The 24,309-nt window shown below is 41.9% G+C and overlaps 1 protein-coding gene across 5 annotated transcripts in view; it reads left to right on the top strand.

Annotated features, from left to right (window-relative positions):
• The first annotated feature begins 349 nt into the window (after positions 1-349).
• Positions 350-24,309, top strand: part of LOC135109831 (uncharacterized) — a 264,130-nt gene continuing 240,170 nt past the window's right edge. For 4 of the 5 annotated variants that reach the window (XM_064021548.1, XM_064021551.1, XM_064021549.1 and 1 more), the window contains exon 1: positions 350-464. The gene's annotated coding sequence lies outside the window, so the exon portion shown is untranslated. The remainder of the gene's footprint in view (positions 465-24,309) is intronic. The other variant, XM_064021550.1, reaches the window with a different exon arrangement.

Below are 24,309 nucleotides of genomic sequence, written 5' to 3'. Positions count from 1 at the left end.
TGGAAGCAAGATGGTGACTGACAGTGAGGTTGTCATGTCTTCCTCTGGCTCAACACATCATTACATCCTCCTCTTCCTCTCCTCTTCCTCTTCCTCTTCCTCTTCCTCTTCCTCTTCTTCTTGCATTATCTTTGTGAATCGCGTTTCCAATTCTTTGTCTGGGGAAGAGAAGGATGCAGGGGAGTGGGCGCTGGAGTGGGTGGGGTGAGTTTAGGACATAGCGAGTGGGGAGAGGGGGGCGTGTCGGTAGATTGGGGGGCGATGAAGGGACATGTGGTGGCGTCAAGGGGGACATGTGCTACCATCACCACCACCACCACCACCGCGCCCGCGTTGTGGTGGTCCGCCTGAAAATGCACAGTAGTCGGCAGTGTGGCTTGGGCCGTGGTAGGAGGAGGGTGCACGCCGCGTTGCTCCGCCTCTCTGAAACACCCCCTCCACCATTCCATACCTACACCCCTGAGGTATACCCTGTTGTCAGTCCCCTTGGAGGTGTACAGCGAGGTGGATGGGAGGTGTGGCCTCGTGTGTACTGTGGAAATGATGGATAATGTGGATGTGCTAACTCGAAATGTGGATAAGTGTGGATGATGTGTGTGCTTTAACTGTAACCCGTGGGAAGCGCTGGCCAGGTGTGGATTAAGTGTTACCTGGAAGGATGCATTGCCTGATGGACGGTTGGTGCTGTCACAGAGACGCGGGTGATTTCCTGTCCCCTGTGTGTGTCTGTGTGTCTGCCTGTCCTGTTTGTTTATAATACTTAATTGTTCAACATGGAGGCCACAAACACACAAACATACACACACACACACACACGTTTGACCCACACAGGTGCATGTCACTAATTAAGAAAACACATACCTGCCCTATTTTTTTCTTTTATCACCCAAAAATTTTTCAGACACAGTAACTCAGGCGATTTTTATCCAAGGTTACTGGTGGGAATGGAAAAAAACAGTCACTTGCACTGAGATTAGGGAGAGGGAGAAGGAGGGGGGAGGACAAATTGTGCAGGGAGAGGGGGACAATTGGAGAGAATGAGGGGGAGACACTGGGGAGACTGAAGGGAAGGGGGAGAACGAGATGGTTGGTGAGAATGAGGGGAGTGGGAGAGGAGGGAATGAGGGGAGCGAGACTGGAGAGTATGAGGAGAACGGATGGGAGGGGAGAGCAAGGGCGTGCTTGATAGTGCGTTGGCGCCAGTGTGTGTGTGTGTGTGTGTGTGTGTGTATGTGTGTGTATATGTAATTATATGCATTATAATTCTGCATTATTAACTTCACGTCAAAAGACTTATGATATTTTATCTCGCGTGTGCTTTCAGTGTTTTGTGTCTCGTGTGTGTGTGTGTGTGTGTGTGTGTGTGTGTGTTGCAGTGAAGTACACAATGTGATCTCTGTTTATATAGTTTCTTTGGAAACCTCCATAATTAATAGAGAGAGAGAGAGAGAGAGAGAGAGAGAGAGAGAGAGAGAGAGAGAGAGAGAGAGAGAGAGAGAGTTATTAGAGTAGACATTTCATCAAAAGGAGTTAAATGAATAAAATTCCGCGCGGGATTATCGCCAGAAAGTCAGTCAGTTGTTGATGAGATCCGAACAAAGATTATTCATTCGCACCATTCATATTATTCATTAATCATTATGAGAGTGTGAATCTCTCTCTCTCTCTCTCTCTCTCTCTCTCTCTCTCTCTCTCTCTCTCTCTCTCTCTCTCTCTCTCTCTCTCTCTCTCCCGAGTTGTAACAATAAGACAAACTTTACATAGTACGCATTTTCAACCCTCCTCCTCCTTCTCCTCCTCCTCCTCCTCCTCCTCCTCCTCCTCCTCCTCCTCCTCCTCCTCCTTCTCTATTTCTTTTTCATCACTTTTGTATTTAATTGCTTACCATAATCATTTTTCTTAGTTTGATAATAATAATAACAATAATAACAATAATAATAATAATAATAATAACAATAATAATAATAATAATAATAACCATAACTGTTAATGCTAATAATCTTGGCTTTGTCTGACGGAAATATTCTTTGGAATGAGAATAATTTAGGATTATTTTTTGTAGTACCGCCATAATTTTGTTGCTGGAGAGAAGTTAGGAGGAGGGGGAGGGAGGCTTACAGAGAGGAGGAAGAGGAAGAGGAGCAGGAGGAGGAGGAGAAGGGAGTTAAGATTATTGAGAAGGAAACGAAGGCAAATGGAAAAGCTGAGGGGAAAGAGGGGAAAAAAGGGGGAGGGTGGGTAGGAGGAGAGGAGTGAAGATTACGTGTAGTAAGATATATATAGAGAATGGGAGGGAGGGAGGGAGGGAGGGAGGGACAAGAGAGAGGGAGGGGGAGGGATGGAGAGACTAGGAAGGAGAGGGGGAGTGGCGGAAGATAGAGAGAAGAGGATGTTGTAGAAGTCGAGAGAGAGAGAGAGAGAGAGAGAGAGAGAGAGAGAGAGAGAGAGAGAGAGAGAGAGAGAGAGAGAGAGAGAGAGAGAGACAGTAATGAAGATGAATAATGGGGAGAGGCAACAGCATGAGGGAGAAGATTAAATGTAGGAGAAAGTAGAGGGAAGAAGAGGAAGAGGAGAGTAAGTGTTGAAATGATGACAAGGAAGGAGGAGTAGGAGATGGAAAGGGGGAGAGAGAGAGAGAGAGAGAGAGAGAGAGAGAGAGAGAGAGAGAGAGAGAGAGAGAGAGAGAGAGAGAGAGAGAGGAGGGGCAGGGGGTGAAGGGGGGAGCTTGTGTATAGCATCATTAGTTTCTGTGAATGGAGAGGAAAATTGTGTTTGAGTTCTATATGGTGTCATTATTATTATTATTATTATTATTATTATTATTATTATTATTATTATTATTATTATTGTTACTACTACTACTACTACTACTACTACTACTACTACTACTACTACTACTACTACTACTACTACTGGTACTACTACTACTGAGACTAAAACAACATTCACTGACAGAGAGAGAGAGAGAGAGAGAGAGAGAGAGAGAGAGAGAGAGAGAGAGAGAGAGAGAGAGAGAGATTGTCTTGACTGCTCGTCTTTTGTTTGGTTTCTGTTTTGTGAACGATCCAGAAAGTGATTTAGAAAGGAGGATAACAGAGAACACACACACACACACACACACACACACACACACACACACACACACACGCACGCACGTTTCTTGCTCTTTTAAAATTAAACTTCTATTTTACTTTTATATTTATTTTCTTTTTTTCTGTTTTAGCTTTTATGGAGAGGGAGTAAGATGATGACGGGAGGAGGAGGAGGAGGAGGAGGAGGAGGAGGAGGAGGAGGAGGAGGAGGAGGAGGAGGAGTTGATGTAGAAGTGAGCAGAAAGAGGAAAAGAGGAAGCAAAAGTAAGGATAAATGGATGAGATTAGGGAAGAGATGAGGCGGAAGAGGAGCAAAAGATAGAGAGGTGAGGAGGGACGATGTTTGGTATAGATAAAGAGGAGGAGGAGGAGGAGGAGGAGGAGCAGGAGGAGGAGAAGAAGTAGGAGCGGGAAAGCTAAAGAAAGGAAGAATAGAGATAAACAAAGGAAAGACGAAGGATAGATAAGATAGATTGAAAGGAAAATGAGTATTAGTGGAAAAGCGAAGATATGTGAAGAAGAAATGCGTGATAAAGATGGATTATGAGGAAAGAGGGAAAAAGGGAGAAGGACAAAATGTAGATAAAGAAGAAGTATGGAAGGGAAAGAGAGACGAAGACTCGTAAAAAAAAGAGGTGAAAAATTATACCAGAGAGAGAGAGAGAGAGAGAGAGAGAGAGAGAGAGAGAGAGAGAGAGAGAGAGAGAGAGAGAGAGAGAGAGAGAGAGAGATGAAAACAAGAATACATCGCAAAAAAAGGTAAAAAAAAAAAAAAAAAACAGATGAAAAAAAATCAACAAAACAGATAAACCACAAAAGGAACAGGCCAAAAATAGAAAAAAGGGAAGCAAAACAGTGCCAGACAAACGTGTAGGGGGAACAGGTTAGAATGCACATAGGTGGAGGGAAGAGGTGAACAGAAATAGGGGTTGAAGGGGGACTGTGAGTGCTGGTTATGAGGGAGAGACGGCATTTGATAATCTCGAGAGACAGTGTTAGCCTGAAGGTGGGCGGGAGGGGACGAGTGGTTTGCGTCACTGTTATTAATGTGTGCCCATTCTGTTCATCCTCTTCTCCTCCTCCTCCTCCTCCTCCTCCTCCTCCGTCTCCTCCTCCTCCTTATTTTCCTATAATCTCTACTTAACCTGTCCTTCTCATCTCCTTCGTTCCGGTATCGTGTTTCTAATGTAGTAATGCATCCTCCTCCTCCTCCTCCTCCTCCTCCTCCTCCTCCTCCTCCTCCTCCTACGACTTCTCCCGTTTCAATTCGTATTTGTAATGTTAAACTCTTTCATGTTTCATCATTTCTGTTCATGGTACCACACATTCTCTCTCTCTCTCTCTCTCTCTCTCTCTCTCTCTCTCTCTCTCTCTCTCTCTCTCTCTCTCTCTCTCTCTCTCTATCGTGTCCACTCGCAAACTGCTTTTCATTTACTTTCATTTATTCATTTATTCTCTTTCCCATCCCCCTCTTCCATTTTCCCTTCGAGTCTCTTGTCAACAAACATTTTTTTCAGTTTCCCTTTTTTCACGTTCTATAAAAAAAGTTTTATCCGAGAATCGCGGCGTTTGATTGGCCGCGACCAGACGGAATCAGGAAGTGCGATTAGGGGAACCTTTGAATCCCTGAGTTTTGATTGGCTCGGACAAGTGGAAACACGTAATTGGCTGCAACGCGTCACTACTTCGCTGCGATTGGTCACGACAGGGCGAAATAAGCCAATCAGGAGTTGTGAAGCCTTTTTTTTTTTTTTTTCGCTCCCTTTTTTTTCGGTGAGACGTGTAGCTGAGGATTCTGGGATTATCTTACTTTTTCTCCATTTCTCTTTTCCTCCTGTTTTTTTTTTTTTTTATATATATTTTGCTTTGTTTCGTTCACCTGAAGTTTATTTTTTGGAGGGCTCATCTCTTTTTTCTTCTTCTTTTTGGTGTTATTTTGTTGTTTCCCTGTACGAGTCTTTCTTGTTTTATTTATTTTTTTATTATTTTTCCTGTGTTTGTTTGGTGACCTTGAATAACACTGGTGGCGGCCATGTTGGTGTATTTCCGTCTTTCTTGCCTTTATTTCATCATTTATTTTGCTTTTGTTTGTCGACCTTGGCCTGCAGTGTTTTGGTATACGAATATGACATGTTTTCCTCTCTCTCTCTCTCTCTCTCTCTCTCTCTCTCTCTCTCTCTCTCTCTCTCTCTCTCTCTCTCTCTCTCTCTCTCTCTCTCTCTCTCTCTCTCTCTCTCTCTCTGTTTTTTTCTTTATCTTGTTTTGGTTCATGTTTATTTTAACCCTCTGTGTTTTATTTTTCCTCAGGATGCCGACAGTTTTTTTTTCCCTACATTTATTTTTGCTTGCTTGTTTTGCTCCTGATTCATAAACAGATAAACTGACCAGCGTTCCTTTGTTGTATGTATATATATATATATATATATATATATATATATATATATATATATATATATATATATATATATATATATATATATATATATATATATATATATATATATATATATATATATATATATATATATATATATATATATATATATATATATATATATATATATATTTATTTATTTATTCAGCTTTTAAGAGTCACCGCACTGTTCAGTGACCCGCACACATTGCAATTCAACGGAGATTCGTTATTTGTATTTTTTCTTGTAATGTTCGATAATTAAGTGGAATAAAAAAGTGACGAGCGTCCGCGATGAAAGGGTTAGTACGATAACAAGCTTTTCCTAATTACCGCCGGTCTGTTTTGTGCATCCTTGTAAATCCTTCTCCTCTGATCAGATTTAAGCAGTGCACTTGTTTTTCTATTCACTCTATATTCACTTTAACTTATTTCCCATTTATATTTATGTTATTTATTTATTTCCATTCATGTCTGCGTTTATTCGCGTATTTCTCCGTTCTCATACGAAGAGTGTATTATTTCATATTTAAAAGTGGCAACTGTCTCTGCGATTTCTCTATGCTAATTGGCAACATATTCCAGAACCGTTTGATTTTAGTGTAATCTGGAGCCGTATTTGTTTTGGTTGACATTTTTTCCGCAATAAAGTCACGTGGAATGAGTTAAAAGTCTGCTGTTTTATTTATACGTGCGTGACTTCATGGACTAGCAATGGTACGGACGAAAACTCAATGACATGAAAGTTTGTATTCTGAAACGCCTCGATGTGTTATGGTGATGTTTAACAGGCTGCACCGGAAAAGTAATTTGGGGGTTTTCAGGATGTTTTCATGATTGTAGTGAGAGTTTATCAAAGACTGCACCATCAGTGAATATAAATACCCATAAAAAAAGAAGAAAAAAAATTGACTAATCATATTTGTGGCTTGTGAAAAAACAGAAATACTTATGAAAGAAGGAACTGTTTAAGAATGTGTGTGTGTGTGTGTGTGTGTGTCTGTGTGTCTGTGTGGTAGTAAATTTGCATTATGAATGCTAAATCTTCATACTACTGAATTTGTGGTCAGTGAACTACCCATCTGTGTATTTATCTATTATGTATACATTTATCCATCTATCTATTTATCTATCTGTCTTGGTCTTGCCGTACACTGCGCATCGCTTCCCTCACCTCGACACTCACACGATTAGATTCACCTCCGATCGCCTTTGTTTAAAGTTGCGTTTCCAAGAGTCTTCCATTTTTAGCCCGTCAGAACACTCCGTCAGCGGTGAACGTGCGATCGAGGGCCACTTTTCACGCATCCAAGATCCTTCCTCGTGTAAATATTTCCATTTCCGCGCCGGACACAAGTGCAATACCTGTTCCCTCACACACCTGTCGCTCGTCCGCTTGAAATTAACCTGTGATTTTGAGCACACTCACCTTCCCCCTCGCCTCCGATTCTGGCGTGTTCCTTTGCCTGTATGATTTTGCTGTAATTGTAACTGTAGCTGCTGTCCCTACTTGTCACTTGAGCGCTTACTTGTAATGATGGATGATTTTACCTTTACGTACAGGTGTCATATGTAAATTGTTCTCACGCTCCCTACCCCAACGTCCCCTTTACCTGTTTGCCACACCTGTGTTACCTGCATTATTACCTTGAGGTGTCTTCAGGTAAGATTAAATGGTACTATACCGCATCAGTCTTTCCTCACACACACACACACACACACACACACACACACACACACACACACACACACACACACACACACACACACACACACACACACACACACACACACACACACACACACACATTTCCCTTCCTCATGCCTGTAGCCACACTGATGTATTTACTTGAACGCTTCCTCTCTCTCTCTCTCTCTCTCCCTCTCCCTCTTCCTCTCCCTCACCCCTCACCTCCTCTCCCACCCAGCCTTCCTCCCTCCTCCCCGCACACCCGCACACTATCAACAAAGCAATGTTTACCTGAAGCACACACGGATCCTCCCTCCTCCCTCCCCTCCCCCTCCTCCAGTGGTTCTGTATTTAAAAAAGATTACTAAAAACCAGTATTGAGAAGGCAAATGCGGTTGAATTAGAAGCACCTGGCGCCTGTGGTGATGAGGATATACAGGTATTCCGTTAGAGAGAGAGAGAGAGAGAGAGAGAGAGAGAGAGAGAGAGAGAGAGAGAGAGAGAGAGAGAGTGGGGGAGGGGCACTTCACTATCCTGTCACTTCCATTGCAGCATTCCTCCCTTCACCTCCTCCACTTCCACGCTCATAGACTTGTCCGGTGAGAGGATAGGAGAGGGATGGAGGCTGAGGCGAGACGGGGAGAGATGGGAGAGTGGGAAAGAGGCACAGGAAGCGTGAGAGTGAGTGAGAGTGTGAGAGTTTGGAGGAAGTGTAGCTACAGACGAACAAAAGGAGAAGGTTCAGTTATTAAGACATTTTTTCTAAGCCAGTAAACTAAATATAGGACTCTCTCCCTCTCTCTCTCTCTCTCTCTCTCTCTCTCTCTCTCTCTCTCTCTCTCTCTCTCTCTCTCTCTCTCTCTCTCTCTCTCTCTCTCTCTCTCTCTCTCTCTCTCTCTCTCCAGACCTCCATCCTTCACATACCGAGTTTCCTTCCTTCCTTCCTTCCTAACACAGCAATCCTTCTTCCTTTCCTTCATGAATCAACTAGTCTCTCCCTATCTCTTCCTTTCTCTTCTCTCCCCTTTCCTTGTGTCTCTTTCTCTTGTCCCTCTTCCCTCCTTTTCCTCCTCCGAAAGACACACACACACACACAGAAAGAGAGAGAGAGAGAGAGAGAGAGAGAGAGAGAGAGAGAGAGAGAGAGAGAGAGAGAGAGAGAGAGAGAGAGAGAGAGAGAGAGAGAGAGAGTATGAGAGTAAAAGTTTCAGATTAATGCTCAACCTGCTCAAGAATTTCGCATGCCCGCCGCCTTACTGCAATTGCTTCTGGTATTTGTATTAATCATTGTGGACTTCTTCCCCTCTCCTACTCTTCTTCTCTTCTTCTTTCTACTCTTTTCCTCCCTGTCGTCCTCGTCGACTTTTTTATCCGTTTTTCTTCTTTTTCTCTTTTGTTCTTGTTCTTCTTGTTCTTATTCTTGTTTTTTTCTCGTTCTTGTTTTTCGTTTCTTCCTCCTCCTCCTCCTCCTCCTCCTCCTCTTCTTCTTCTTCTTCTTCTTCTTCTTCTTCTTCTTCTTCTTCTTCTTCTTCTTCTTCTTCTTCTTCTTCTTCTTCTTCTTCTTCTTCTTCTTCTTCTTCTTCTTCTTCTTCTTCTTCTTCTTCTTCTTCTTCTTCTTCTTCTTCTTCTTCTTCTTCTTCTTCTTCTTCTTCTTCTTCTTCTTCTTCTTCTTCTTCTTCTTCTTCTTCTTCTTCTTCTTCTTCTTCTTCTTCTTCTTCTTCTTCTTCTTCTTCTTCTTCTTTTCTTTGTCTTTTTCTTTTCTTTTCTTTTTCTTCTTTCCTTCCTCTTTCTTATTTTCATCTTCTTAGAGAGAGAGAGAGAGAGAGAGAGAGAGAGAGAGAGAGAACAAAAACTACAATTGGAGCTTTAAATTTTCGTGTGGATTACAAATAATTAATGATACTTTGTGGGTATGATACTGAAACTAATGGTAGTAGTAGTAGTAGTAGTAGTAGTAGTAGTAGTAGTAGTAGGAAAAGGAGGAGGAGGAGGATAAATAACACACATGAGAACGTAGAAACACCATTTATCAGATTATTTGATGCATAAAGACATCATTTACTGAACCATACACTTCTACGTATACGAAAATGAAACACGCTAAAGAAAACGAAAGAAAATAACACAAAAGACTAACACCACCTAAAAGGACACCCAGTCACTTCCATAACGCTCAGGATCCGTCAGTGGGCGACTCTTTGCATCATTACCAAGGGAAAGTGACGTGGATGGCTGGCTGCCTCGTCCCCACTCACACCAACCACACTGCCGCAGCATTATCGCTCGTGACGTTAACAGCAGCATCGGTCGAATTTACAGCACGCCGAGAGCCGCAGCGTAACCGGGAACAGCGAAAGGCGGCGGCAGGGAGGCGATGGAATGGAGGCAGGGCAGCAAGGGGCGGAGAATGGGCGATAGGACGTGAAGGGAGAGATGAGGAAGGGAAAATGACAGGAGCTGAAGGAAGGAGAGATACAAGCTCGTGTTCTTGGCCGCTTTGTTCTCCGTTGATCACTGTTTTCAAAGGCCACGGAGATGATCTGACGGGTTCTCGAGGTGGTTTGGTTATTGGTGGTGCGTAAATCATGTTAAAGTGTATCTAGCATTACGAAAACAGTCTTGAAAATGTTAATACCCACCGCAGCCTGTTAAAATTAGCTTAGCGTAACAAAATGATAAGACCACGCGCCAAAGAAGCAAGGAAACAAGAGAGGGAGGAGGAGGTGAGAGGGGAAGAGTGTTTGGGGGTCGCGGCGTCATTGTGGTGGTCGTGGTGGTCGTGGTCACCGGCACTGAATAGGAATATTAGTTTTACGACCTCGTTGGCACGGCGGTTCATCTTGTATTACGTTCAAGGGACCTCTTGTTATGGCTTGTGTGGTGGTGATGGAGGTGCGGTGGTGGTGATACTGATGACAGACGCGCCGGCTGGAGGTGGGTCGCTGGTGGTGATGAGTGGTGATGGTGGTGGTGAAAATGAGTTCTTTTTTGTAGTGAGGGTAATAACATAAGTCGTTATAGTGGTGATTGTGACTTCATATATTCTCCTCCTCTCTCTCGTGTGTGTGTGTCTTCAGGGTATGCATGGCGGTTAATACCTTGATGCGTTGAATTAATCCTTTCGCTGGTAATCGTAATAACACCTACCTGACTAAAAATTAAAATGAAAAAATACAGCTGCGGGCAATTGAAGCTTATAAATATACGATTATTTCTTTTACTGTCAATGATGTCTCAAAATCATGCTTTAAAATTACACCACCATATAGCAATAGAAGGGTTAACTACCACGTTTTTTAATTTAAACTTCGTGTGTGTGTATTTATCTGTTTCGTAATGCTTAACTTTCTTCTCTGACCTAGCGTCTTGTGAACCTGGCGATGATAATGGAAGGAAATGGCGGTGTGATAGCGGCGGAGACAGTAAGATAGATATCCTTGAGTGTGGCAATAACTTTGATGACAGTGGTGGTGGTGGTCGTTTAGTTGGGGGGTGGTGGGGAGAACAAGAAACAGTGTGGTGGAAGGAAAAAAAAATAAGCTGGATTTGCTGAAGTGGTTGTGTTGGTTATGGTGGTGGTGGTGGTGGTGGTGGTGGAGAGCTGAACGAGGGAATATTGTGGAAGATAATGTGGGAAAGTGGAAAAAAATGTATGGTGTTGTGGAAGTTATAGATGATAGTTACAGTAGTGGTGGTGGTGGTGGTGGTGGAACTTGTTTACACTAACCTTCACTATTTCTTGTATTTCACTGCTGACTCACCATCATTTTGACCAGGGAAAGTTAACCATGGGAACTACACAACAATACTAGCAATTTGTTCGTATGCGTGTATGCCTGTTAGGTCTGCGTCCATGTACACCTGCATTGCGTATATAAACCTATCAAAACCTTTATATTTCTATACGAGTAACTAAGAGCCAGCGTATGCAAGTCTTTCTAAACCTTCAAAATCTTTACTTTTCTGTAGGAGTAACTAGGAGGGCGGAAGTCATTTTCCCCCTTGATGGACTGCCCCTCCTTTATCTCACGCCTCCATTATTTGCTGCAAAGTCCTCAAGGATTTATGCTCATGTTTTTTCGCTAATAATCCTGCCACGGGTTACGCGAAGCACTATTAAGATTTATGAGTAAGGCTGCAGTTTAGTAAAGAGAGTCAGGCGTGATTTAGAGAGAAACACGACGCCTGCTCTCTCTCTCTCTCTCTCTCTCTCTCTCTCTCTCTCTCTCTCTCTCTCTCTCTCTGTACTGCATTTAAACGGCGCTTCGTCCAGACATTAGCTTTGTAAACACGTTATGTAGATTTAGAGGAATGGTTGTATGAATGATTGTTTGGCTTTCCATTCTCTCTCTCTCTCTCTCTCTCTCTCTCTCTCTCTCTCTCTCTCTCTCTCTCTCTCTCTCTCTCTCTCTCTCTCTCTCTCTCTCTCTCTGTGTGTGTGTGTGTATTTGAATTAATCCTCCTTTACTTCCTTGAGTCTAATTAGTCCCCTGATTCTCTCTCTCTCTCTCTCTCTCTCTCTCTCTCTCTCTCTCTCTCTCTCTCTCTCTCTCTCTCTCTCTCTCTCTCTCTCTCTCTCTCTCTCTCTCTCTCTCTCTCTCTCTCTCTCACGTACAGTCTTAGTGAACCGTGCAGTCATTACAAAGGCAAGTATTTGACAACTCAAGGTAACAAGTATTGGACACGTTCTCTTCTGTTTAATTCGCCTGGCACGTGACACGCAGGCACACACACAGACACAAGAGTACACACGGTCACTATGCGGTGTCGGTCACGGCGTGTGTTCCTGGGCGGGTCTCTCATTTGGCGCGTGAAGAAGCAACGGCGGTGACTGAAAACTGTTACTGATATTTTTTAGTGTGTGTGTGTGTGTGTGTGTGTGTGTGTGTGTGTGTTGGGCGGGGCAGAAGGTGTGTGTTGGGCTGGAGGGGAACAGTTAGTGTGTGTGTGTGTGTGTGTGTGTGTGTTTGTTATTATTGTGTTGCGTGTTTTGTTCTTTTTTTTTTTTCCTTCCTTCTTTCTCAACGCCTTCTTTGTCATTTTTCTTTTGGTTCTATTTCTTTTCCACACGTATGAGGGAACGCACACACACACACACACACACACACACACACACTGTAGTAGTATAAGATTCTGAACAAATATTTGCTGACCGTGACTGTTCTCAGCTCCTGTTCCTTCCTGCTTGTGCCTGCTGCCTTGAGGAGGAGGAGGAGGAGGAGGAGGAGGAAGAAGAAGAAATAGCAGAAGGAAAGGAGAAGCAGGAGGAGGAGGAGGAGGAGTGGTGTAGTTTCAGAGGAGGAAGAAATACCAGGAGGAGAAGGAAGAGAAAAAAAAAAAAAAAAGAAAGGAGAAACGAGAAGGAGGAGTGGTGGTGTAGTTTGGGAGGATGAGGAGGATGAAGATGGCGGCGGTGAGGCTGAAGGAAGGAGAGAAGGAAGAGGAGGGAGTAGGAAGGTAAAATATATTTCACCTGTAATTTCCGCCTCGCACAGGTAAGAGCAGGTATGCTGTTTGAGCGTGCCAGAGACAAGTCATTGTAGCTTTCCTGCCGTCTGTTTCTGTTTATTGTCATTGTTATTACTGCTGTTATTGTTGTTGTTGTTGTTATTATTATTATTATTATTATCCTTATTCTTCTTCTTATTATTATTATTGTTACTCTTACTGTTACTATATTTCCACCTTCATAACTACATTTTCTTATTCAGTCTCCCTTTTCTCTCCATTACCCTAAATATATTAATAATTATCACCATCCATGATTATCTGCTTTCCATTATAAATTCTACCAAATGACAAGCAACCAGAATCCTGCCAGTTCCCTTTCTTCCTTTGTGTTCATTTGTGTCCTGCTCCTCCCGTCATGATCAGTAACAACAACAGTAACAACAACAGAACATCAATCAGCGTTCACCTTTCAGTCAGGTGTGTCTGAGTGCTTTACGCGTTACCTGCCTGGCTAATTAATCATGTGTATCTTCATGCAAAGGTCGACTGGTCAGTTACGGTGCTCAGGTGCGTGTGTGATTGCTCTCTCTCTCTCTCTCTCTCTCTCTCTCTCTCTCTCTCTCTCTCTCTCTCTCTCTCTCTCTCTCTCTCTCTCTCTCTCTCTCTCTCTCTCTCTCTCTCTCTCTCTCTCTCTCAACATGCTTATATATATTTTTTTCTTTCACTTTTTTTTATCTGTCATAAATTACCGACTTCCTCTGTCCTCTCTTTCTTCACACACACACACACACACACACACACACACACACACACACACACACACACACACACACACACACACACACACACACATTAGTACTTTCTCAGGTGTTCTCTCCACTACCTGCCGCCTTTGTCAGTACCACTAACTCCCAGAAGGCACCTCTAGCCGACACCTGTGACGCGGAGACACGGGAATAGACACAGAGGAGGCACTGAAGGTAGTAGTGATGGGCTGAAGGTATAGTGTTGGGTGGGCTTGGAATGAAGGAGGGGGTTAGGGAATGGAAGAATAAAAGGGATAAAAGAATAAAAGGTTTGGAAAGGAAGATTGTGAAGGAGAAGTGTTTGTTTTAGAAGGAATGAAGAAACTAAAGAACAGAAAAAAATAGAAAGTGACAAACTAGAGACGTATACAAAGAATAAAAAAGGGATAGTGATAATGTTGGATAAACTTGAAAGACAGGAATAACTGAGAAAGAGGACATGTATAGGAGAAAGTAGGATAATAAATATACGTAGAAAAGGAGACGAAAGAGTGATAAAATAAGGATATGACACGGATAGGGACGAATAAGAAAGAAGAAAAGAAGAAAAATACAAACTGCATAGATGAAAAAAAAAAAGAATTTCTTGGAAGGAAGGAAGGAAGATGGGAGGAACACAGTGAATGGGACACTATAGATGTTACGAAACGAGGAAAACGGACGAAAACCAAATAAAGGAAAGGGGAAGACAGGGAAAGGAAGGGAAGGAATGGAATATACAGTGAGAGAAAAGGGGGGAAGATGAGTAGTGGGTGAAGGGAGACTGTGAGTGAGGGGAAGGTGTGAATGTTTTTGTGCCATATGTAAGGGAATTAAGTGTCTATAACAGGTGCTTGGAAGGGTGTAAGAGGGGAGGAGAGGGAGGGTAGGGGAAGGGAGGGAGGGGGAGGGGAGGGCAAAAGTGCAGGTGGCAGGTGTCTCAAGAGAAGGCGAAGTTTGAAAAAAAATAAAAATAGCAAGAAGTGAAAGAGACCTGTGTGCAGTGCAGGTGTTTGGTTCTGTTTGCTCTCTCTCTCTCTCTCTCTCTCTCTCTCTCTCTCTCTCTCTCTCTCTCTCTCTCTCTCTCTCTCTCTCTCTCTCTCTCTCTCTCTCTCTCTCTCTCTCTCTCTCTCTCTCTCTCCCCTCGCAGAATTAATCATACGTGACAAGAGGTACATATATAACAGCACACATACAAGATTAATAATAATGATAACAGCAATAATAATGATAATAATATGCAAACGAGGAATAGACAATAAAATAAATAAATAAAACACTTACAATAAACACGATGAAATTATAAAAGTGATTAACAGGAAAGGAAAGGAAGAAAAATAGAAAGAGAGAAACAACGAGACGTGAACTAACGAAAGAAAATTAAAAGAGGAAAAATGAAAGAAGGGAAAAGCAAGAAACATAATAAAAGGTAATTAGGGAGTGGGACGCCTCTAAGAACGTGAGAAATAAAAGAGGAAGATACCCAGGAAATTAAATAAAGGAGGAGAGAATAATTTTGTGCAAGTTAAAAGAAAAAATGAACAAAAGAATTTACTAGACGATATGAAGCTAAGAGCAAAACGATGTAGAGAGAGAGAGAGAGAGAGAGAGAGAGAGAGAGAGAGAGAGAGAGAGAGAGAGAGAGAGAGAGAGAGAGAGAGAGAGAGAGAGAATTCATGCCCTTTCCTCATCTATTTTTCCTTCTCCCTGTTTCCTCCCCTCATCTTTCTTCCTTCAGCATATTTATTCTTTTTTTTATTTCTTCATTGTTTTTTATTTTCCTTTTTCTCATTTGTCATTTCCCTCTCTCCATCTTCCAAGTACTATTTCATGTTATTTATTCTCTTCTCGCTTGTCTCCTTTTCTCACTTGTTCCTTTATTGTTTTATTTATTCATATCATTCGTTCCACATTTATCAATATTCGCACTTTTCCATTTTTTACATAATTCCCGTTATCCGTTTTTTTTCAACATTCTTTTTCTGCTTCTTCGTCTTTCCATCTCATTGTCCATCTCTTCCCCCTTTACTTATTCTCATTTTTATTATAACTTCTTGTATTATATATATATTTTTTTATTCCTATATATTCCCTTCACACATCTCATTTAACCTCAACCTTTATTCATTTCTTTATTCTTTTTTCACATTTTTAATTTCTTTATTGTCTCCTTCATTTAGTTCATACATTATTAAGTTCTTTGTTTAGAATTTTTACTCTTTCGACGCCGCTTTCCTCTTTTTCCTTTTTTCATTCTTGAGTTACTAGGTCTTTTCCTTCCCATCTTATCTTTTCCTCGGTTTCCCAGTTTGATTTCTCCCTCACTATCTCGGTTTCATCTTTTCCTCACCATCGAAGTTAAAATTTTTCCCTCACATCTCCAGCATCTTTTCCTCACCATTTCAGCTTCATGTTTTCCTCTATTTTCCTCTCCGTTCTTGTCTTATTCTCTCTCCTCACTATCCCATCCCTATATTTTCTTCACCATTCCAATATTATATTTTCCTCACCGTCCTAGTCTATTCTTTTCCTTCCTAGTTTCATCTTTTCCCTTCCCGTTTCTCCTTACGTCGAACTTCCTTCCCATTTTCTCTCTCCCACGCTCCATTTTCTTTTCCCTTCCTTTTCTTCCCTCACTGCCTTCACTCACCTGAGAAATAGACGAATTTTTGTTCCCTAAGGTCAGGTCTTCCTTGGAATGCGTAATAGTGCCATGCCTGGATAGAGAGAGAGAGAGAGAGAGAGAGAGAGAGAGAGAGAGAGAGAGAGAGAGAGAGAGAGAGAAGGTTTTAACGTTTTGAGTTTCGTTGTTTTATTTTCCGTTTTCTGTTTCGGATTGTACAACTTTTTTATCTCTCTCTCTCTCTCTCTCTCTCTCTCTCTCTCTCTCTCTCTCTCTCTCTCTCTCTCTCTCTCTCTCTCTCTCTCTCTCTCTCTCTCTCTCTCTCTCTCTCTTGCGTGGATTAAGGTCCTAAAAAAACTGCCAATACTTTCAGGTTCCATTATCCAAGTTTTATTGGGACACATAAATCACCTGCACTTTTTTTCACACGTAAATTTTCCGTGTGAATACATAAACATCGGCGAGGCTTTTTTTTCAGCTTTTTTTTTTCAACTAAAATATTCAATGATTTTTTTTTTCGACTAGTTTTGTCCTACATTTTTTACTGCTTAATGTACTGTTTTGTGTAGCTTTTCGTTTTATATTCTCTCTGCCTTTTTTTTTTTTTCCTTTGTTTTCGCTCGTTCGTTTCGTTACTTCACTGATGTATCTATTTCATCCCTTTCCCCCGTCAGGTTAAATGGAAATAGGTTGCCACACTTCATACAGGGACTGCCACGTGTAGGTCTGACGGGTTCATGCAGTATCTCTTATTTGCATATGTTCCTATTTATATTTAACACTGTCATCTTTCATCCCTTTAATCCCACTGCATGCCTTCCTTTTATTCACCTGCTATTCAACATCAAATCTCTTCATTTAATCACTCCATTAGTGCACTTTCACACTTTTCCAGCTTACCTGCATTCACCACATTACACCTGCTCATTTAATCCCTTTCCATCCATTCCTTTCACTCGCCAAACTGTCATGTAATTTCGTGATTTTCCCTTTGATTCATGATGCTCGTTTCATTACACCTGCCTTCATTCCTTCGCTAACCTAACCTAACCTAACCCAACTTAACCTAACCTAACCTAACCCAACTTAACCTAACCTAACCCAACCTAACCTAACTAAACCATCATCATTCAACAAGATTCTTCCGTTCATTCCTACTGTTCCTTTCATTACTTTTGCCCTCACTCCTTCCCTTCTCTCCCTTCCTTCACATGGCATCGTAATTTGGTGTTGGCACTGCTGCGGCCCGGACGTGGGTGAGCGTGGGAGAGTGTGGCATTAATGGCACTGTTAGAGGTGGTGAGGGGGCACTCCTTCGCCGGGGGCTGAGAGGAGGGGGTGAACGAGGGGAGAAGATAATTGGAAGTGAGAGAGAGAGAGAGAGAGAGAGAGAGAGAGAGAGAGAGAGAGAGAGAGAGAGAGAGAGAGAGAGAGATGGGAGTGTTAGGGAGAGTCAGGGAGAGAGAGATAAATATAGTCAAATGCTTTTGTCACTTAGGAACTTGTGCCATAAGCCTAATTCACCTCTCTCTCTCTCTCTCTCTCTCTCTCTCTCTCTCTCTCTCTCTCTCTCTCTCTCTCTCTCTCTCTCTCTCTCTCTCTCAGTTCATTAGAGAGGATTGTAAGTAAACTCTTTCCTAAAAAAAAAAAACATGGCAATCCTCACTCTTACTTTACCTCCTTCCCTCTCTCTCTCTCTCTCTCTCCTCTCTCTCTCCCTCCAGCGTCCGGCTTCCGCTCGTTAAATATACTGAAAGACCATAGTTAGAGTTGAGTGCTTCCTGCAGAATCCCTCGTGTCGCCGCTAGAAGCACTGGGAGAAGCCGCGTTTTGGGCCAGTCTGCCTCGACGCGATCTGCAATAGTCCCCCCTTGAATGATGCGCATTAGAGAAAACGGGATACCTAGCAGCTGGTTCTCGTAATGCACATGATGGGTTTAGCCGGATGAGGTGTAGAGTGGAGAAGGATTATACGTGTCTTGTGGGGGAGAGAGAGAGAGAGAGAGAGAGAGAGAGAGAGAGAGAGGGTGGGTGGGTGGGTGGGTGGGTGTGGAGTGTGTGTGTGTCATACAGCTGTCAAATTAGCAACTCATTACGTTGATGGCTGTGTAGAGTAGCGTATTATGAAAGAATCTCTCTCTCTCTCTCTCTCTCTCTCTCTCTCTCTCTCTCTCTCTCTCTCTCTCTCTCTCTCTCTCTCTCTCTCTCTCTCTCTCTCTCTCTCTCTCTCTCTCTCTCTCTCTCTCTAAGCAAGGCACCCAAGCATTTCGTTCACTCACCTGCCCCCTACTTGTAACATGTCACCTGTCGAGTGTCACCTGTCATCACCAATACTACACCTCACTTGATCTCTTCTCTCTCACGCTACTTCCTGAATACTCCTACTTTTTACACGCTTTTTATTAACTTTTTTTTTCTCTACTATATTTTTTTTTTTTACTTCTTGTTTTTTATGCCTAATTTTCACACGAGCATTAAATCCTCACATGAAACTACCTCTTAAAAAACGTTAATTAATACTCACTCAGGTGTGCTGCTCCAAGTAACGCCCAGTCCTAGTTTGGCGGATTACCTGTTAATTGGTGAAGTGAGGCTAGGAAGGTACAATAATCCGTCAGGTACATAACTAAAACCTACCATTAATGTGTTAGTAAAGCTGAGATCCTTACGAGGTCCTGGATAGATGAGATGAGGTGATGAAGAGAATTAGAAGAGAGGAAGATAAAAGAAAAGTAGAATAGTAGAAGGGATGTCAGAGGAGAGGGTATAAGGATGATGGGGAATAGAGAGATGCATAGAAGTTAGGGATGAAAAGGGTAGATAGAAACGAAGAGGAGAGGAAGATAAGCAAATAAAAGAAGAGAGAAAACGAACAGAAACGAGTAGAAGGGAGAATGTCAGAGGAGAGGAGACAATAGAAGAATGAAAAAGGAATGTGAAATAAAGGAAAAGTGTTGAAGATGTGAGGAATGGTAATGATAAATAAGAATGAAGGGGAGATGTAAATAAGATGATGAAAAATAGAAGAGAGAGAGAGAAAATAGAAAGAAAAGGGAAGTAGTGGAAGAAGTCATAAGAGAGGATAGAAGTAGGAAAAGGGAAATGGGGAAAAAAAAGGGAGAAGGAAGTAGAGAGGAGTTGAAAAATGTGAAATCTAAAGGGTAATATGAAGAGGGGAGGGAGAGAGGGAGATGGGGGTGCTGAGAGTAGTGAAAGTGAGGGCAAGGAGTCAATTAGTGGCCGGAATTTGACTTGTGGAATGTAGTTACGTGTTGACGGACTGGTTGTGATGGTTGTAGTGGTGATGGTGGTGGTGGAGGGCAGTGGAAGGAAGCTGATTTAATGGTAATGCTTGAGAGAGAGAGAGAGAGAGAGAGAGAGAGAGAGAGAGAGAGAGAGAGAGAGAGAGAGAGAGAGAGAGAGAGAGAGAGAGAGAATTACAATTTTATTTTCCTTTTTTTTTTTTTTTTTGTCCCCTTTTTTTCTCTCTCAATCTCGTCTCCTTCATGCTTTTATATTTCGAAAAGGACTCACTTCCTGCCGCCCTGACGAACATTTACGCGTGTCTGGCAAAACTGCAAGGTGAATTTTAGTCGACTTCTCTTCTCTTACTTGTCTTATTCATCTAGACCCGCCACCAGTCCCGTCCTGTTTTTTTTTTTTTTATATAATACGAGTAATGCTCTCTCTCTCTCTCTCTCTCTCTCTCTCTCTCTCCTCTCTCTCCTCTCTCTCTCTCACTCTCTCTCTCTCTCTCTCTCTCGTCGGAAATGAACGTGTCAATTTCCTTCAGGTAATTTTCGTGTAAATCAAATGAGAAAATTATTTGCTAGCATTCCTTCTCGTGTTTCTGTGTTCATTCTCTCTTCAGACTACTGGTCGTGTGTTCTTCCTCCACCCCTGCCTTCATTCCCTCATCATCCCTCCTTCATAACCCTTTATTATTCACAGTATTTCCATTGTCTCTTCATGCTACTGTACATCTTTAGTTCCTTCACCCCTTTCATATTCCATCATCATGTGCTCATGTTATCATATGTAGCTCCTTCACTCCTGCATTCATTCCTTCATCACGTGTCCTTCATTGCTATTCGTTATTCACGTTTTATTCACAATTTAGTCGCCTATCATTTTTTTTTTTCATCTCCCACCTGTTTCGTTCTTCATTATGTGCTTCTGTTACTTCCCACCTGTACTTCCGTCACTTCTTCCCTCTTTCCTTCATCACTCGTCCTTCATAGCCATTCATTATTCATACTTGAGTCACACTTTACTCTCGCTTCAGTCTCCGTCATCACAGTTTTCCATCCCCCTTCCCTCTGCCTCGTTTTCCTCTGATATATTTTCTCTTCCTCAGCGCCACGTAAAAATTATCCTTCGTAAATTACTCTTATACTATCACGCCTCGCCCCCTTCTCCGCTTATCTCCATTATCACGCTTATCATCTTTGAGGCGCGTGAGAAATGGTGGCGTACGTTTTCTTTGTCTCGGTTCCTATTTCTGAGTTTTCTTGGGTTCCTATTACAAAGTTAGTTTTGGTTCCGACTTGTTAGTTTTCTGGGTACCTGTTTCAGAGTTATCCTGGTTTTCTTTGTCCGGGTTCCTATTTTTAACGGGCACTTTTTTGTTTTTTTTATCTTTGGAAAAATGGAAAGAAAACGTGTCACAGGTAATGCAGGGAACGACTTTATACCTTCAAGCTCTTATAGAGAAGAAGGTAAACAAAAGCACAATGGAACACCAAGGAAGGACAAACGGTAGCGGTATTTTGAGCCCCGATGAGGGTGTTTATAAAGTACACTATCTAATCTAAAGTAATGCAGGGTAGTAAAGGTTCACGCAGCTTTAAACCACGAAGCACTTCCAGGGTACAAGAGAATGTGCTGCAAATTTAAAGAAAACTAATTTCCTGCAGGTACTCTTTTAACTTTAATCTTTTCACTAGTACACAGTTTTTTTTTTTTCTTATATATATATAATCTCCAACAACTAATGCTAAATAGTTTCGTAGCATACAAATAACAAAATACACACTATATTCCCTCTTTTTATCTGTCTGTTCATACGATTTTTTTTTTTTTTTTGCAAGGCTCTGAAGTGCAAAGGAATTAAGAGGTGAAAGCTAATCTCAATTGACTTTTTTTTTCTTTTTTCGGTGAGAGAAGCAGTCAACACACCTTTTATTTTCCTGAACTTGTCTTTTACCTTTGGATCTTCCTTATGCATAAAGAAATAAAGGAAAAGGAAGGAGGGGCTGGCGTGCGAAGGAGGAACAGAGGAAGGGCTGGCGTGTGAATGAAGAATGGAGGAAGATCTGGCGTGTGAAACAAGAAGGGGGGAAGGGCTGGCGTGTGATGGAAGAAGGGAGGGCAGGATGGTATGTGAAGGGCGGCAAGGCAGTGAAGTAATGGAGCCCTTACCTGTCCCCGCCATCTACCTGCCACGCTGCTGTATATTCCGCTATCGTTAACGAGCTTAAGGTTTATCCCGGGGGCTTAGCTTTTCTCACACCCTCATCCCCTCATCCTCTTCTCCCCCTCGCTCCCGACTTATTATTAAAGGACTAACCCATCCCTTCCCTTCCCTTCCTGCTCCTCAGTTTCCCCTCCCTCATTGCCTCATATCAGCCTTATCTCGCCTCCTCCCCCTCTCCAGTGTGCTTTTGTGTTTAATCTCGATATTGTCTCTCGCATGTCTTTATTTGAATATTGTTTCCATTAGCTTAGTTTTATATACGCGGTGTAAATAATTTAGCTTAAATGGACGTGTGGATCCCCCGCCTCCTCTCCCTCTCCCTCTATTTTCCAGCCTCGCGTGAGAAGAGCAAGTAATGCGTATTTTGGTTTAACCAGAATAGGATTTTTGCCCTTATTGTATTGTGACTTTTTTTTTTTTACTACTTTAACTATTTGATTATCACCTTCACAACTTTCTATTTCTTTAGTTCAGTTACAATACTTTTTTTTTCCATTTTTCTTTCTTTCTGATGTAATTTTCTTTAGTTCTTACATAAGTACAATTCTTTTCACACTTCTACATTTAATTTACGTATTTTTTTTATTTTTGACATAATAATGCAGAAAAGAGGAACAGAGAGAGGGAGAAGATAGAGAAACAAGGAGATAGAGGAAGAGAGACCAAAAGGGGAGGAGAGAGAAGTTTATTTTACGTGTTGGTGTGGATAAAACGGGAAAGCAAGCGAAGGGAGGAGAGACAGAAAAATTATAAAAATGCGTAGAAATATTCAGATAATCATGTATATTCAACGTCGAAGTTTATAATGATATTCCTGGGAGTCTTTAGTTACCCAGAGAGAGAGAGAGAGAGAGAGAGAGAGAGAGAGAGAGAGAGAGAGAGAGAGAGAGAGAGAGAGAGAGAGATGCGTAATTAAATCAGTAGGTAAAGAGATGAGTGTGTCAAGATGCGAGGAATGAAAATAAGAGACAACAATGGTGAGAAGATTATTGCGAGGAGGAGAGAGAGGAAGCCAGGGAGGGGAGGAGGAGGGGAGACAGGAAGAGGGAAGGAAAAAATAACTGAGAGGAGTAAAAATGGTGAGGAAGTGCATGAGAGGCGTGATAATAGAGGGAGTGGAGGAAAGGTAAGAAGACTGGAGGAATAAAAGATAATGGATATGAAAAAAGGAAAGAGAGGGAACGGTAGGGAACGAGGAATTGAGGAAGAAAGAGGAGTTTAGAGGAAAGGGGAAGCAAGTGTAAAGTGATAAAGGTTGGCTGTAACAATTAAAGTGGAATTTGAAACATTTTTGAAGCTAGAAATTGTAAAAAAAAAAGAATAATAAAATAAATAAAAATAATTGCAGTTAGAAATTAAATAAAAGAAGCAATTTATGTAACGATGAAATTATTAAAAAGTGCAAGAGAGACTAAACCCAGACAAAGCGATGTAAGTAAAGTAATTGCTAAGCGGGAAGTCATAGAAAAATATTACTTACAGTAAAAAAAAATAAATAAATAAATAAAAGTAGCAATTTATGCAACGCTAAAATTATCAACCAACTTCTAAACCCCAGATCAAGTAAAGTAATTACTGAACATGATCTTAACAAACTATTTTTTTTCCATGTAATCCTGTGAAAAATCCTAAACATCCCCCCTTCCTTCCGTCTTCCTATTTTCTCCCTTGCCTCCCTTCCCTTCCTTTTCACCTCACGCCTCCCTCCTTCTCTCCAGCTACTGAAGGATATACTAATTTTCTCTCCCTTTGATGTAGACTTTCTTCCCCAAGTAATTTTCCCAAAGAAGATGTTACCGACTTTCTTCCCTGATATTAGTGTACTTTGTATCTCTCTCTCTCTCTCTCTCTCTCTCTCTCCTCTCTCTCTCTCTCTCTCTCTCTCTCTCTCTCTCTCTCTCTCTCTCCTCTCTCTCTCTCTCTCTCCTCTCTCTCTCTCTCTCTCTCTCTCTCTCTCTCTCTCTCTCTCTCATTTCTCATTCCCTGTATTACCTATCTTCGTGTCCGTGTTTACCTGTAATTCCTTCCCCTCTTTCCAGTCCAATCGTCTCCCTTCCCCGTTCCTCCTCCTTCCCCTTTGTCTTTTATGATGTTTATTTAATTCTCTCATCTCTCACTCTCCCCTCACCTGGATTTCGTGTTGACCAGTCCCCTTAACTTCAATTTAACTCGACGCAACTCCCTCTCCCCTCACTTCCCCTTCCTCCCCTCACCTCACCTGTTCCCCTGTACCCTTTTCCTCTCACTCTTTTACCTTTACAAAGCGTCCCCTTGCGTGTGAACTACAAAATCAAAACACCTGTAACCTTTTGTATCCTCTTCCCTCCCTCCCCTTACTCTCACTCACCGTTACGCACGCTGGTTCCCCTCTTACATCCTCTCCCCTACATCTCTCACCATAACCTCCCCTCATCATCTTCGTAAAGTAAAGGAGATTTTTTTTTTTTTTTTAGCATCTGGCTCTTCATAGATGGAGATTACAGAAGGGTGAGGGTGAGGGGAGATGCGTGTAGGTCAGGGTAGATAGATAAATGGAGATTACAGAGGTATGGAGGGAGATGGAGATAGGTTTAGGAGGTCTGAAGGAGGAGGAGATCGAGAAGATGTGTAGATAGAATTTATATATAGTGAAGGTCATGTGATGTCCTCGTATGTCTAATTATTTCCAAAGCTTCAATTAAGTTATGATGTGGACGCTACAATTATTCTTTTTCGCTGCCACACTAGTTTACTCCCTTCACTTGTCTCTTCTTCCTTTGTTCTCCTCTTTCTCTTTGTC

The sequence above is a fragment of the Scylla paramamosain genome, chromosome 19, assembly GCF_035594125.1.
Source record: "Scylla paramamosain isolate STU-SP2022 chromosome 19, ASM3559412v1, whole genome shotgun sequence".
Classification (NCBI taxonomy): domain Eukaryota; kingdom Metazoa; phylum Arthropoda; class Malacostraca; order Decapoda; family Portunidae; genus Scylla; species Scylla paramamosain.
Note: the sequence above shows the minus strand (reverse complement) of the source record. Positions and strands in the feature narration are given on the sequence as shown.